The sequence below is a fragment of the Leuciscus leuciscus genome (assembly GCF_965113295.1).
Source record: "Leuciscus leuciscus genome assembly, chromosome: 10".
Lineage (NCBI taxonomy): Eukaryota > Metazoa > Chordata > Actinopteri > Cypriniformes > Leuciscidae > Leuciscus > Leuciscus leuciscus.
The window spans coordinates 18,207,861-18,224,852 of NC_138734.1; the positions used below are offsets into that span (position 1 = coordinate 18,207,861).

The 16,992-nt window shown below is 42.2% G+C and overlaps 1 long non-coding RNA gene across 1 annotated transcript in view; it reads right to left on the bottom strand.

Moving 5' to 3' along the window:
• The window catches only part of LOC309508523, a 194,364-nt gene that overhangs the window by 135,257 nt on the left and 42,115 nt on the right, over positions 1 to 16,992 (bottom strand). The window lies entirely within an intron of this gene.

The window sequence follows — 16,992 nt, forward strand, 5'->3', positions numbered from 1 at the left end:
CAAGTTTCAAATGGTGTAAGTGACCGCGGCGCGCCGGCGACTCCATGTCATGATTATTTGTCTGTTAAATTGCTTTTTATGTATTAAATCTATAGGCAATTGGTTGATGAAAAATGTATTAAAATTAAAATACAATTTATACTAAACGAAATTCACTTTAAAGAAAAGCTTTCTTCAAAACAAAACTTAACAAACTTGAAACTAAATGTGCTTATTCAATGGCTAAAACACGTAGGCTAGACTTTCTTTTTGAACAAATTGCAGCACATTCATTTAATTCTGAATTTTGCACATGTAAGTTGAAAGGCATTTGTTTGTGCATTGTAAAACATGCTATCTGTAACATTTATCACGTTCATTAGTGTGCGTGCATTTATTAATTATTATCTCAATGAATAATGCGACAAGGAAGAAGCATGTAAACTGCGTTGTTTGTTTATTCAGAAATAATTGAATGGATCGGAAAAGTAACAAAAGAGGACATCGAGGGACTACTATCATAATTTATTTCTGTCATGGCAAGACTGCTGCATGTGTCTGTTCATCGTCGAAGTCCCCGTTTTTTTTGCTGTCATAGGCGAGCAGCGTGCCGCATTTAATGCACGAGACAAAGCCAACACATATGTTGTCACTCCCCACAACTAGTTTAAAATGTTGCCATACCTCCGATTTTCCTCCAAACTTGCTCAAAGTTAATTCTCCTGTTTTAATTTTTTTCTTTGCTTCTTCAAGCACTTAAGCTACAGAATAGTACAGCACGCACAGCAGGAGTGATGCGTCACGCGTGCGAGACTGCGAGTGCGAGTGGACGAGACGCTGCCTGCGCATGACACGTGACGTGCTTTATCAAGGGCCCGACCCGACCCGGCCCGAGGACAGTGGCGGGAAATATCGGTCGGGTCGAGTCCGGGCTCGGGCTCGGGCAGAGAATCTAAGCTCTAATCAGGGCCGGCCCAAGGCATAAGCGAACTAAGCGGCTGCTTGGGGCCCCCTCGCCACCAGGGGGCCCCCAATCGATTTTTATTTTTTTTAAAAAATTTTTACATATTAATTAACTTAAACAAGTGACATAAATGAATGAAAGGATTAATAATTCAAGACAAGAAAATTCTGATTTCATGATCAATATACCTGCCTACAACTGCTGCTGTGTCTGCCAGTGTTTGAGTCATACGCATAACCTTGCGTGCATAGACAATTTGTGCGCAAAGTCACGGTAATGTTAAGCCATGTCACAAAAATTTGATTTGATCAATGATTTATCCTTTAAATGTAATGATATTCAGAACAGAACAAGAATAAAAAAATAACTATAAACAAGCCAAAACGAAATAATTTAAAGCGAGAGTGAAAGTAAGCGGCGTTGGGCTCACGTATCTCTCTCATTAGAATCAAAATGTTTCAACATTCGCGATGGATTTGGATGGTAAACTATTCTTTATCATAGGCTTTGTACTTCACTCACGTTCCAATATCGACGGAAAAAATCATCCTCTTCACGCGCGCAGAAATGTGCTTGGAAACATCACAGTGGAAGATTACAAAGCTGGAATATGTTGTGTGTGTGTGTGTGTGTGTGTGTGTGAGTCGCGGGCGCGATCGAACAGTGGAAACATAAAAACATACTTTTTGTATTAATACATAACCTCATTGTATTAATTTATAATGTAACATTATAGCGTGACATTGTGTCAATAATCGTCAAGCACAGGTGACTCTGCGTGGTGGGAGGGGGCCCCCAAATCAAATTCTGCTTAGGGCCCCCAAAAGGCTCGGGCCGGCACTGGAGATAATGCTGCTTTTAAAATACTGTTGGAATTAAAAGCTGTTAATGCTTTTAATAGAGAAACTGCATGAATATTTTTTCCCAGTACACCAACTCAAAATAACCACAACTATTGATAATGCAAAGAGTTGTCCTGTTTTAACATCCGCGATTATTGACGTTGTCTCTAACTGTAGTCTGTATTCAATTCAGAGGTTTTTCTTACAGTTCAGGAGCTTGCACCACCTTTCCATTCACCCTTTTCCCAGTCTCCTCCTTTACCAAAGCTGTCTTCATGTGTATGTGGGAGGGGCGGATGGAACCTGTGAAAAGAAAGAAACAAAATTAGCCATTAAGAAGCAGGCATATTTACAGTCAAGACATTTACATTAGATGAGTGGCGTTTCATAAGTGGGAAAAACACCTCTCAAGCGCATTAGTCAAGTCAAGTCACCTTCATTTATATTGCGCTTTTAACAATATGGACTGTTTCAAAGCAGCTTTACAGTGATAATAGGAAATTAAAGTAACAGAGATTGTTTGGCTTTACAGCAGCTCTAGAATAAAATTATTGTCCAGCTAAAGTTAGTTTTGATTGATTCACTTCCGTTGCAAAGGTCATTAGTTATTAACTTGGGGGCGATAACACGACAACATTCAAACAGAAAACCCTTAATGTGCTCCGGCTCATTTGCACAAAACAGTGCCTGGTGGCACGAGAACGCAAATTTTGAAAGGTTCCAGGGTGCAAGCCCTGAAATGTAAAAAAAAAAAAAGGTTATCTCTGCGCAAACTTCAAAAACGCAAACCTGTGAAAACGCTGACGGCGTTGCACATGCGTATTACGTGTTTAGTTTATAGGTATGTGCATTTGAATATATATGTGCGCAGGCATTAGACAGAACACACAATCTGTCAGCACCTGATGTGACTCCAATCTCTCTGTTGTGGATTTTCTCCTCTTGGAACACCTTTTATGAAATTGTTTTCACAAGATAATAAATCTTGTTTAGATGGAGTGGAAAGATGTTTTGTTTTCTAGGTTGTTCTAGCCTTTTTGAGTCTTGCTATAGGGGCTTCTGTCTTTCTATGTTTTTATCCTTTTTACCAAAATGGTCTTACTACTCATCTTTGTAAGAACATTTGAATTCCTCATTTTGTTGAAATGAATAAAGTAAAGTAGTGTTGTTCTGGGATTTACATACTTCCCAGTGTTTCCACAGAGAATCTCATTGTGATCTCAGCAAGAGCATGTCGACTCTTCTGACAGATACTACACACTGGCCGTCTTGTCTCTTCTTTGTCATTTATCTGCTTATTCAGGTGCTGAGAATCAGAGAGTTAGCTTAAAAAATGTCTGTCTGCTGAAGAACTCATGCTCCTTAGTAGTGAATGCAAGGTTGCTAAACAACAAAACTTTTATTTTGAAATGACTTCAAGTTTCGCCCCAGAACATCTCCTAAGATATCTGAGAATGGTGGTGAAGTAGCCAAGTCACTGTGATAATGTCAAGTAAGATGTGTTCTTTGATTATGAAAAAAAGTAAAAAAAAAATAAAATAAAAAGTTTGGTCCTGGATCAACATTCCTCTCAAATGGCGCTTTTCCATTACCAGTACCAGCTCAACTCGACTCGACTCGTCTCAGCTCGGCTCGGCTCGCTTTTCGCTCCGTTTTCCATTGCAGATAGTACCTCCACAATAGTACCTGGTCGTCATAGCGACACCGCAGGAAACTGCCGTGACTTAATCTTTTATGCGAGACGCGCGAGACACACCCGCTACCCACACACACAGGACAATGGAGGAAATCGAGTGTATGCTGTTTTTGGATGTTTTTGGTTTTGTTTTTGCTGTTTTTTATTCAGGATACTCCGTCTGGCACGTGCAATGATGACGCAGTGAATAGTGACGATTCTCTCTGACCAATCAGCAGTCTGCCGTGTTTTCACGTCACATTTTAGTATCGCCTCAGCTCGCCTCAGCTCGCTTAGAACCTCGCTGGAGGTGGTACGAAAAAAAGTACCTGGAAGCAGGTACAGGTACAACTTTTACACAGTGGAAAACCAAACAGAGCCGAGTCGAGCCGAGCCGAGGCGAGCTGGTACTGTGTAGTGGAAAAGCGCCAAAAGAGACAGTCTAAACCTGAATCCTACACAGAAATTCAGAGAAATTATAGGTTGATATGAATGGTGTACATGCCCCTAACCCAAGCGAAATCCAAATATTCACATTTCACTGATTTGTTCATGGGGATGTGGTTCAGGACCTACAAGCATATTGATCCAGGAACTTTTTTTTTCTTTTGAAAGTGCAATATTTGATCAAATCTACAGTAAAAATAGTCAAATGTTATTAAAATTTAAATCATTCCTATTCACCCGAGTAGACGTTATTAGTAGAAACTGTTTTAAACGTAGTTTAACGTAATTCTGCCTAAGGGCCTGAATGAATGTAACTTGTAGAGCCTGTCTTGTCATATTATCAACACAAGGAAGAGACAAGTGGAATAAAAGGAATTAACTAAAGTTAACTTAAAGCTAACTAAGTAACTAAACTGTTGTTTCTCTGAAACTAAAAAAGTGAAGAACCTTCTTCTAAATTCAACAAATAAACTATGATTATTTGTTTATTATTTTTTAACAGACGTCAATTATACAACATCTAATGCAAATTATAAAATCATATACTAAATTATAAATCATATACTAATGGCCTCTGGAATGAGGTTTGGTTAAGTGATATTTATGTTCTACATACAGTAGTAAAGTGATGAGTCCGAGGATGGCAACTGTTGCACTGGGCCGCACTGAAGTGGGAGAAAAGAGTGAGCACCAGGAGTTCCAGATTAGATGACTTCCAGAGAAGATGAGTTCCACACAAGGTGAGTTCCAAACAAGGTGAGTTCCAGACTGGATGAGTTCCAGACAAGATGAGTTCCAGACTGGATGCGTTCCAGACTAGATGTGTTCCAGACAAGATGAGTTCCAGACTAGGTGAGTTCCAGACTAGATGAGTTCCAGACAAGATGAGTTCCAGACAAGATGAGTTCCAGACTGGATGCGTTCCAGACTAGATGTGTTCCAGACAAGATGAGTTTCAGAATAGATGAGTTCCAGACAAGATGAGTTCCAGACTAGATGAGTTCCAGACAAGATGAGTTCCAGACAAGGTGAGTTCCAGACTAGATGAGTTCCAGACAAGATGAGTTCCAGACTGGATGCGTTCCAGACTAGATGCGTTCCAGACAAGATGAGTTCCAGACTAGATGAGTTTCAGATTAGATGAGTTCCAGACAAGATGAGTTCCAACTAGATGAGTTCCAGACAAGATGAGTTCCAGACAAGGTGAGTTCCAGACTAGATGAGTTCCAGACAAGATGAGTTCCAGACTAGATGAGTTCCAGAATGGATGAGTTCCAGACTGGATGAGTTCCAGACAAGATGAGTTCCAGACTAGATGAGTTCCAGACAAAATGAGTTCCAGACAAGATGAGTTCCAGACAAGGTGAGTTCCAGACTAGATGAGTTCTAGACAATATGAGTTCCAGACTAGATGAGTTCCAGACAAGATGAGTTCCAGACTAGATGAGTTTCAGATTAGATGAGTTCCAGACAGGATGAGTTCCAGACAAGATGAGTTCCAGACTGGATGAGTTCCAGACAAGATGAGTTCCAGACAGGATGAGTTCCAGACAGGATGAGTTCCAGACAGGATGAGTTCCAGACTAGATGAGTTCCAGTCAAGATGAGTTCCTGACACAATGAGTTCCAGACAAGGTGAGTTCCAACTAGATGAGTTCCAGACAAGATGAGTTCCAGACAAGGTGAGTTCCAGACTAGATGAATTCCAGACAAGATGAGTTCCAGACTAGATGAGTTCCAGAATGGATGAGTTCCAGACTGGATGAGTTCCAGACAAGATGAGTTCCAGACTAGATGAGTTCCAGACAAAATGAGTTCCAGACAAGATGAGTTCCAGACAAGGTGAGTTCCAGACTAGATGAGTTCTAGACAATATGAGTTCCAGACTAGATGAGTTCCAGACAAGATGAGTTCCAGACAAGATGAGTTTCAGATTAGATGAGTTCCAGACAGGATGAGTTCCAGACAAGATGAGTTCCAGACTGGATGAGTTCCAGACAAGATGAGTTCCAGACAGGATGAGTTCCAGACAGGATGAGTTCCAGACAGGATGAGTTCCAGACTAGATGAGTTCCAGTCAAGATGAGTTCCTGACACAATGAGTTCCAGACAAGGTGAGTTCCAACTAGATGAGTTCCAGACAAGATGAGTTCCAGACAAGGTGAGTTCCAGACTAGATGAGTTCCAGACAAGATGAGTTCCAGACTAGATGAGTTCCAGAATGGATGAGTTCCAGACTGGATGAGTTCCAGACAAGATGAGTTCCAGACAAGGTGAGTTCCAGACTAGATGAGTTCTAGACAATATGAGTTCCAGACTAGATGAGTTCCAGACAAGATGAGTTCCAGACTAGATGAGTTTCAGATTAGATGAGTTCCAGACAGGATGAGTTCCAGACTGGATGAGTTCCAGACAAGATGAGTTCCAGACAAGATGAGTTCCAGACTAGATGAGTTCCAGAATGGATGAGTTCCAGACTGGATGAGTTCCAGACTAGATGAGTTCCAGACAAAATGAGTTCCAGACAAGATGAGTTCCAGACAAGGTGAGTTCCAGACTAGATGAGTTCCAGACAAGTTGAGTTCCAGATAAGATGAATTCCAGAGAAGGTGAGTTCCAGACTAGATGAATTCCAGACAAGATGAGTTCCAGACTGGATGAGTTCCAGACAAGATGAGTTCCACATAAGGTGAGTTCCAGACTAGTTGAGTTCCAGACAAGATGAGTTCCAGACTAGATGCGTTCCAGACAAGATGAGTTCCAGATTAGATGAGTTTCAGATTAGATGAGTTCCAGAAAAGATGAGTTCCAGACTAGATGAGTTCCAGGCAAGATGAGTTCAAGGCAAGATGAGTTCCAGGCTGGATGAGTTCCAGGCTGGATGAGTTCCAGACTAGATGAGTTCCAGACTAGATGAGTTCCAGACTAGTTGAGTTCCAGACTGGATGAGTTCCAGGCTAGATGAGTTCCAGACTAGCTGAGTTCCAGACTGGATGAGTTCCAGACTAGACTAGTTGAGTTCCAGACTGGATGAGTTCCAGACTAGATTAATTCCAGACTGGATGAGTTCCAGAGTAGATGAGTTCCAGACTAGATGAGTTCCAGAGTAGATGAGTTCCAGACTAGATGAGTTCCAGACTAGATGAGTTCCAGACTGGATGAGTTCCAGACTAGATGAATTCCAGACTAGATGTCTGGAATCACACAGATAAAGGTTTCTTGGAAGTGGAAGTTCTGAAGTCTGTGCAGAAGGTACTGACAATCGGAATTTCGTAGATAGAGGACCCTTGAAGAGAAGGTTTGCTTGCGGGTGCAACATACGTTTGTCGTTGTTGCTGTTTTCAAACTCCCCAAACTTCCTTAGTTTCAGGACTTGGAACTTTTATTTTTGTTTCAGTTAGCTTCTTTTTTTCAGAATTCTCCTTTTGTCTCAGAGAGAACCTTTTAATCCTTACTGAGCAGGAGGTTAATTAAACTCATAATTAAATACGAGGGAGAGAGCAAAGCAGTTCCTTTGTCTGGTGGTCTCTGTATCCAAGTTTCCCAGTTTCTCACCATTCTTCTTCTTTGTTGAGTTTGTGTGTTCCGAAACAAGAGTGTGTAAAGTCCCAAACTTCAACTTTTCTTCTCCATAATCCCTGGTAGAAAAGACAGGTGTAAAGACAGCTACATCTATGTTCGCCGTCCTGTCTCAGTCCATAAAAAGAACGTGACGCACTCCTTTGACCCTTCCCATGCCACTAGTCTTCAGAGAGCCACCACTGAGACTGTTAAGCAGTGCCCAATACATTGTAACCCTCATACTCTCGAGCAGGTCCAGATTAGCCATCAAGAGAGTTGGGAGAATTCCCAGGGGGCCGCTCATAAATTGGGCCGGTAGTAACATTTCAATATAAAGGCAGTTTCATACGGGACACAGGAAGTGCAAGTCTCTAGTTCATTTTCAATGAGAGACACACAGAAAGTGACAAATCGCAGGCAGTTCAAATGGTGCTTGTACACCCGAAATCCCAACGCTTGCACATGCACAGCTCTTCTTAGTGGTTATTCATATTATTATTTGGCATATGTAAATATTATTCAAGCAGTAAGGCGAGATTCAAGACTTCTTCCACCCCCTCCCTTTTCTCTCTATACACATGAAAAATGCATGGAAAATATTTTGAACAATCTGTCCATGTTTTTTTTTTTATTAAAAAAGTAAATGTGTATTTTTTTTTTTGCGAGGCATTCAATCCTCCCTTCCAAATAATTAAAAGCCATCAAGACAATATCAAGGTTTTAATACAGCGGTGTAAATTTTATAGATGAGCATAGTAAAATACAAGAATGCAGGTGATGTCAGGAACTCCTGTTGCTCCTGGATTCCCCAGCACTTCATGTTCAATGCTGTTGAAATGGAATCCAACTTTTATTTTCCCACTGCAGTGCGGCCAAGCGCAACAGTTGCCATCTTTAGACTCATCACGTGGTACGTTTACAAGGCTCCTTGATCGATTGCTCCTGTCTACCTTGCTGCTGAGTGGTTTGCGTTGTTATGGAATATGCACATTTTGCCATTATAAATATGCCTTTTTGTGTATGAAGCACTTATGTATTGGAGTCAACCATAATGGTAACCTTATATAATGAAAGTGTTGTTGTAAAGCAAGACACCAATAGTTGTTGTAAAATCATTTATTGAGAAAATGGTTTATAAAGAAAAACACTGCAATTATTGTTGTAAAATCATTTATTGAGAAAATGGTTTATAAAGAAAAACACTGCAATAGTTGTTGTAAAATAATTTCTTGAGAAAATGGTTTATAAAGAAAAACACTGCACTTGTTGTTAAATCATTTATTGAGAAAATGGTTTATAAAGAAAAACATACTACACTGAATGTTGTAAGCATTTATTAAGCAAATGGCAGAGTAGAGATACATTGAAAATGTATTAGAAAGAGCTTTGCTAAACAAAGAAGACGAATGCAATCATTACCGTCTATGTGTTGCGGACGAGACACAGAATGCAACAAGAAGAGGTCAGAAGAAAGAGGACAAAGAGGCGAAAGGCTTTAATGGCCAAGTCCTAGGGGGTTTCCAGGAGGGGATTTCTGAAGATGTCAAAAAGTTGATGGACTTTAAAAAAGAGCTGGAATGACATGTCCAGTCAGACGCTGATTCACCAAGGACGGACTCTCCGGTGTTAGATGACTTGCCATTGTGCCTCATGAAGTTAAAAGCTTGTAAATTATTTGGTTTTGATTTACTTTGATTTTGATTTTATATATTAGTACCTTTTATGTAAACTAGTTAACCTGTATTTAAATAAAAATATATATATAATTGAAATTAAGAAACTCGCCTGCCATAAGTCTCTGTTTAACAAAAGATTGAGCTGAACTGACGATGGAGAAGTCTTCTGTGATCTAAATAGGCCTATTGTAAGTATGGAAATTCAAATGATTATTATTTAGGACAGATTTGACTTACTTTACCTAACCTGAGAATAATTAAAATAAGGTAAAAGGTGTTTAAATTTACGCACCATAAAACAACGTCTGTAAGCTCTGTATAGCTTTCTGTTTTGAATATTTACTAGGAGGGATCCTTGTTGTTTATATTGCTAAATATAACTTACTCATCACCATATCAGATATTATCTAATATTGCCTATCACATTAATCTGGCATCACTAGCTTTTAAACCCCCGGGGTTGGCGATCAGCTCTTCTTATCAGTGCAAAAGAGACTCAAAATACTCTGTTGATTTTGATCTTCCATATAAGTGTTGTACATCATTCGATCCTGTTAAGTGTCTATTTTTTTTTTGCGTATACTCAGAATAAAAACAAAGTGTTGTGCTTTTTGCCAAATAAAGAAAAATAAACATGATGCGAGTTCTGCCTTCTCTCTGTCAGTGAAGTCCATTCTGAAACGCATCCGAAAATGAACTGTAACTCAGCGAATACTCAGTCACACAGGCATGAAGCTTGAATTCTCTTTTAAATGAAGTCATTTATATAAAAAACAAATATTCTCAGTTTATGTAATCTGTATGAATCGTTCTCATTTCAGCTCATTATAGCTCATTATCTGCTAATGTGAAGACGTCGACGGAGAGTGCGCGCTATTCAAACGCAAATGATCTGAGGCAATCCATGCAAACGTGTCAATGCCCACATCAGCTCGATAAAACACATCAAGTTTAATCAGACTAATGTACTTTAGGTTGTCTTGCGACGCTGTGAGGAAAAATACTATCATAATAATAATCCTGGAAAATTTACCCCAGAAGGGCTGGTTTAGTTTCGTTTCGAGGAGCAACGGATCCAGCTGAGGATTGTGAATAGTAAGTTCTCTTACGAGAGGTTCTCTCATACTGCGTAATAGCTTACGCTAGGGGAAAAACTCTTTTCCACGAGATACTGAAGCCAAAAGAATTATCCTTAATTTGTAATGTTGTAAAACGCGTTGCGGCTGCATGCAGACATGGGCGAGATGGCTCGCGCGCCCATTGGCTGCTCTGCGGCAACTGCACCAGCCTATTGAGCGAGACCGCTCATGACGTCAGATCCAATGAGGGCGCTTCGCGCCCACTGCGTCACGTCCCGCTGAAATGGGCGGAGCCTAGGGCTATAAATTCCGGCTCGGGATGCTGGTCTAGCTGATTTTTCATCTCTTCAGCGAAGCTCACACATCGCTGGATCCCGAGAGGAAGAAGCCGCGCCGTCTGATAAGCCTTCTGCGGGACGAGCTTTCTGCCTGAAGCAGCTGGTCGACTACTCGCCGCCTTCAGCCGCCGTTCCTGCTCCCGCTTTCCGGCGTACATATCCTTTTCTCTGTTGTGTGTGTTCGCCGCCGCGACACACACTTTTTCTGATCTAAAAGAGCCGAGCGTCTTTTTCAAGATGCCTCGCACATCCTGTGGCTCATGCCGAGCTCCACTCAGCGACGGGGACCATCATGTCATCTGTGTTTCCTGCCTGGGTGAGGATCATGCAGCTCTCGCGCTCGCGGAAGGCGGCTGCCCTCATTGCGAGCTTCTTCCTATGGTGACTCTGCGGACTCGCCTGGCATCCTTCGCCGAGTATGCACCATCGCCCGCCGCGGTGCCGCGCCGTCCATCCCGCGAATGCTTGCCGGTGCGCCCGCCAGCTTCGCTGCCTGCTTCCCTCCGAGTCTCTCACTGCCGGTCAGCGGCCGCGGTCTGCCGCCGCTTCCGCCATAGAGGACTGCGAGGAAGCCGTGTGTGTGGAAGAGGATAGCTGCTCTGTCCTAGCTTCGGGCAGGGAGGATTGGTCGAGCTCTGTGGATCTCGAACCTTCTTCTCACCGACCATCTGGGAAGAGAGCGAAAATTGAAGCAGAGCTCATGCGTCTGCTCGAGCAGGCCGTCGCGAGCCTCGGCCTTGAGTGGTCGACGCCCCCGGCGCCTGCACACAACCGACTGGACGGTTGTTTTCTACAAGGGGACCGTGCTTCGCCGCCTTCGAGACCAGCGCCCTTTCTTACTGAGCTTCACGAAGAAGTCGCTAAGTCCTGGGGCGCCCCCTTTTCAGCCAGAATGCGTACCTCCGTGTCAGCAGCATTCTCTGCAGTCGACGGTGCTAAGGACAAGGGGTACCATTCTCTCCCCCCCCCGTGGAGGAAGCTGTAGCTGCCCATCTTTGCCCGCCCTCTGCTGGACGGCGTGCTAAGACGGCGCTACCATCCAAAGCTTGCCGCACGACGTCAGCCTTGCACGGTCGCGCTTACACCGCCGCCGGGCAGGCTGTCTCTGCACTGCACTCCATGGCCATTTTGCAGATCTTCCAGGCCAACCTTCTCCGCAAGATGGACGAGGAAGGACCGGAAGCTCTTAGCCTGCCGGATTTAAGGAGCGCAACGGATCTCGCCCTTCGCGCCACTAAATCCGCCGCGCAGGCCATAGGGCGGAACATGCGTTTCCCCCTGTCACGCTCTTACCCCAGGTACTAGAGCGGATCAGGGAGAACGGATGCTCAGTGCTACTCGTAGCCCCATTCTGGATGAACCAAGCCTGGTTCCCAGTTCTGATGCAGCTAACGAGTACCGCCCCATGGCCAATACCAGTGAGGAGGGATCTCCTCTCGCAGGCCAACGGCTCGATCTGGCATCCTCACCCGGAGCTTTGGTCCCTACACGCGTGGGCCATCAACGGGTACCCGCTAACCTCCCAGCGGGAGTGTTAAACACGATCATGCAGGCTAGAGCCCCGTCTACTAGGCGGCTCTATTCCTCGAAATGGTCTGTGTTCACTAGCTGGTGTGCAGCTCGTGACATATCGCCCTCAGACTGTGGGGTATCGGAGGTTCTTTCTTTTCTACAAGAGCTACTGGATAAGGGCAGAGCCCCATCCACGCTCAAAGTTTATGTGGCGGCCATAGCAGCGTTCGCCGAACCAGCGCTCGGCCAGTCACTGGGAAGAAATGATCTCGTCATTCGCTTCCTTAGAGGAGCTAAGAGACTGAATCCTCCCAGACCTCCCTCAGTTCCCATTTGGGACCTTTCCACGGTTCTGGAAGCCATGAAAGGCGCCCCATTCGAGCCAATCCAGTCGATCGACCTAAAGCACCTGTCTTTCAAGACAGTGTTTCTTCTGGCTCTCGCTTCAGTGAAGCGCATAGGGGACTTGCAAGCGCTCTCAGTGAGCGCGACGTGTATGGAGTTTGGGCCCAATGACTCGAGAGTCATACTCAAACCAAGGCACGGATATGTTCCTAAATCCCTCAACACACCGTTTAGGGCACAGGTGATTTCCCTGTCGGCCCTGTTGGTCCCTGAGGAGGGAGGGGACGCGGGCTTCCTCTGCCCGGTCAGGGCACTAAGAGCCTACGTGTCTCGCTCGTCTGTTTTTAGACAGACGGAGCAGCTCTTTGTTTTGTTCAGCGGGCGTTCTAAAGGACTAGCCGCATCAATACAGAGTCTATCCAGGTGGATAGTTGATGCTATAGCGCTAGCTTATACATCCAAGGGCCTGTAGTGCCCGTTAGGTGTCAAAGCGCACTCCACGAGAGGCATGGCCTCGTCGTGGGCTTGGTCTAGTGGGATTGCCTTACAAGATATCTGTATGGCGGCAGGCTGGGCCTCCCCGTCTACATTTATAAGGTTTTATAACCTAGAGGTTCCCGCTCTGCAGGCTAAGCTGCTCTCGGTTTAATAGTTCAGTGTTATCTGACCGATGCTATCGGCTCAGGACGCTGAAACCGCTAGAGCATCGATCACTGATCGACTACATACCTCTGTGGGCAGTTCGCCAAGTTCGCCCTGGCTGTCTGGAACACCTGTTATATCCACTCTTATAGAGCGTTATATTCTGCAAGAATGATGCTATTCTAGCCTCTCTTCCCAGACTCTCTGTGAGTCCCTTATGATTATGCACTGTATGAGCCCTGAGCACCTGCCCATGGGACCTTAGTGTTGAATCTTAGCACGCACGGCGTTTTACACTGTGTTCCCCTAGCGTAAGCTATTTCGCAGTACGAGAGAACCTCTCGTAAGAGAACGTACTCGGTTACTAACGTAACCTCGGTTCTCTCTAGAGAGGGAACGAGTACAGCGTATCTTGCCGTGCATTCATCACGCTCTGGTTCGCTTCGGCGATGAAAAACCAGCTAGACCAGCCTCCCGAGCCTGAATTTATAGCCCTAGGCTCCGCCCATTTCGGCGGGACGTGACGCAGTGGGCGCGAAGCGCCCTCATTGGATCTGACGCCATGAGCAGTCTCGCTCGATAGGCTGGTGCAGTTGCTGCAGAGCAGCCAATGGGCGCGCGAGCCGTCTCGCCCATGTCTGCATGCTGCCGCAACGGGTTTTACAACATTACAAATTAAGGATAATTTTTTTGGCTTCAGTATCTCGTGGAAAAGAGTTTTTCCCCTAGCGTAAGCTTTTACGCAGTACTCGTTCCCTCTCTAGAGAGAACCGAGGTTACGTTAGTAACCGAGTACGTTCTTTATTCTTAAGTGCTTTGTTCTAATCGCGATATGCAAGTGTCTGTAAACCGCAAAAAGACTGTTTAAATATGAATCGCGTGTCTGTGTGAATGAATGAACTGCACAGATGCGCTGTTGTTTACTACAGAACAGCTTGCATCGGTGCCGTTTAGCTTTTACAAAACTATATTGCTATAGGCTACTGAGATGAGTAAAAATCGATTGAAATACGTTGAAATAAAATGTCTTTGTATAAGCAACGTATTAAACTGCAAATTAACTTTTATATGCTAATATATCATAAAACCAATATGTTACAGACGAAATATGAATGTTTAGACAAGATTTTGTTAATTAGTTTTGGATAGATTATAAAGTTTTTACTGTAAAAAAAGACTACTGTCACATCAAATAAGCTTTAGTTCGCCAATTTCTGCTCATATGTTAAATATATAGTATGTGATGTTTTGTCAAAAATAAAGTAGGTATATTGAATTATCAACTAAGATGTTATTAAGTGTTTGTTCCAATATTCAAACTAATGAATCCTTAACTTTGAAATACGTATGATAAAATGTAAACTTTTTACAAAGAAAGATTACACTTGAAATATTGTTAAAATTGTAATTGTTGTTGATTTACATGTGAAAACTTTTTAATAAAATAGCAAAAAATATATGTACAAGGTAGATGTAAGCAACATCTTAATAGGTCAATATAAGCCTTCTCATTAAATTATTTATTATTGTTTTTTTATTAGTGACACATTTGGGGAGAGGATATATTCCAAAACTTTCTGAAAATACAGTATGATAATTAACTGTATAGTTACTAGTAGGGATGCACCGATACCGATACCAGTATCGGTATCGGGCCGATACTGACCTCAATGTACTCGTACTCGTAAAAATGCTCCGATACCAACAACCGATACCAGGCCGCGTGTAAACAGTGTTTGTATCCAGAAAAAGAAACACTGACAACAGAGGGTATAATGGGGATAAAAAAGAAGGCTGTCTATGAAGTAAATGTATCTTACTAGTGGAATATTAAACAAAATATAGTAACACATTGCTTTGGTGCGCGAGCTGATAAGAGAAAAACGCGCAGTGGATTGAGTGCGCAGCGGGACAGACGCGCGAGCTGGTCGAGTGCATCCCTTTAACCAGACGTCATTGGAAAGTTTGTAGTTCAGTCAGATGTAAATGGCAAAGAAAGTCAAACAAGACATGATGTAGCTTATCAACGTTAACTGATGAGAGAGAGAGAGAGAGAGAGAGAGAGAGAGAGAGAGAGAGAGAGAGAGAGAGAGAGAGAGAGCACTTCTGTTGAATGCTCTTGATTGCTGATCGTTCACTCAGCACGTGTCATTTGGATTTAAACTAAATCGTATATGTACGTAAAACATGAACTGTTACCTGATTTATGTATAATGGGTTGTGGTTCCCTACATTGTTACAGGACGCGTGAGCAAGTCAAGAAGTTCCATGAACGCAAACATCCAAAGCGCACGCCCCACAAACCAGTGTCTCAGACAGCGCGCGAATAATGAATTGAATTGTCTTTCACGTCTTGTGCTTGTACGGACGAATTCACACAAGTTTATGTAAAAACGCCCGTTGGTATATCTCGAGTGAACGTAGACAGTAGGCCTAGCTATATTCAAATGGGGTCCGTCGTCCGTGCGTTCGGTCTTAAAGGGGAAGAAGTTTAATACTTTTTTAATCAAACAATGAACAAATAAATAACTCACTGCTCTTGACTAAATAGGCTACCCTTTTCAACTTTACAAAAATATACATCTATATTAAATGTATACAGGTAAGAATATGCAATTTTTTTTATATTTTTTTTAATCCTCAGCACTGAACCCTTTCTGGAGCTGCTCTAAATATGTGCTGTAATATTAAATGAAAGATAAAATATGAATATGAGTGAAAGTAACAGAAGCTCATACAATGCATTTTAGCAGGCTTAATTAAGCATGGAAATAACTGAATGTATATATTTATGTATGTAGAAATATATATTTGATTAACAAAGTAAGCCAACTAATATGATTCTTTTGGTTTATCTCTAATATATTAAAAAATTAGAAATGCAGTGAAAATACAGGCATCGGTTTCCGGTATCGGTATCGGCGAGTACAAAAATGGGAGTATCGGTATCGGACTTGTTATGGAAAAAGTGGTATCGGTGCATCCCTAGTTACTAGAAATGTTTACCTTGGATATTATACAATTTGCATGCATACAAAATAAGTCCTCACATTCTTTACTTGTGGTACTCTCAGTGACACACCTAAATGAAAGGCTCATTATGCAGATCATTATGTTGGTCATTGTCTTCTCAGGTATGAATCACATCATTATTCATGATCATTCACGCTCCCACGCATATTGCCTTTCCAAACAAAATGTGTCTTACAAAGTTTAAATCAATGTATTGTTTTATGTGAATGATTAGGCAGGATGATTTTCAGATCATTTTGAAGCAAAAACTCAAGGCGACAACACCCATTAGTCAAAAGTATTGTGGACACATATTTAGTATGTGTTTTGTGGCCTTATTTCAGAAACTTTAATTTTTAGTTTTTTCAATCACCATGCATAAACATTATTCTCTCAAAAATACAAACATGTACATACATGTTGCTCACATATTATGGTAGCCCTGTTTGTGCTAAATAGAGTGTAATTACACCTTTGCCATTCATATGTTTATAAGCAACTGAAAAAAGCACAAATGTCAGGGCATGTCAAAACATCTCAAGGACCCCAAAAACACCTTTGACCCCAGAGGGTTAATACCAATTGGAAGACTGTGTTATTGAGTTATACAGTTATACATTTCAGGGTGTTTAACACTTGTTAAGATAAGTGTTTGGTTTATTTCATATAATTGTAAATCCTTTAAAAGGATTTAATATGACATTTTATTTTATTCCAAAAGAGTATATTTTCACATTTTATTACTTTTCACATTGCTTTACTTAATTGGGTTATTTAAATATATAAAAAGACTCATACCAGACCAGTATTGGATTCAATAGACTTTATGCTGCTAAAGTGAATGGAAAATACATGTGATTATTATAGGTAATCATAACTGTGAAACAAATACTTACCCAGGCCCCAGCTTTAACAAAGCG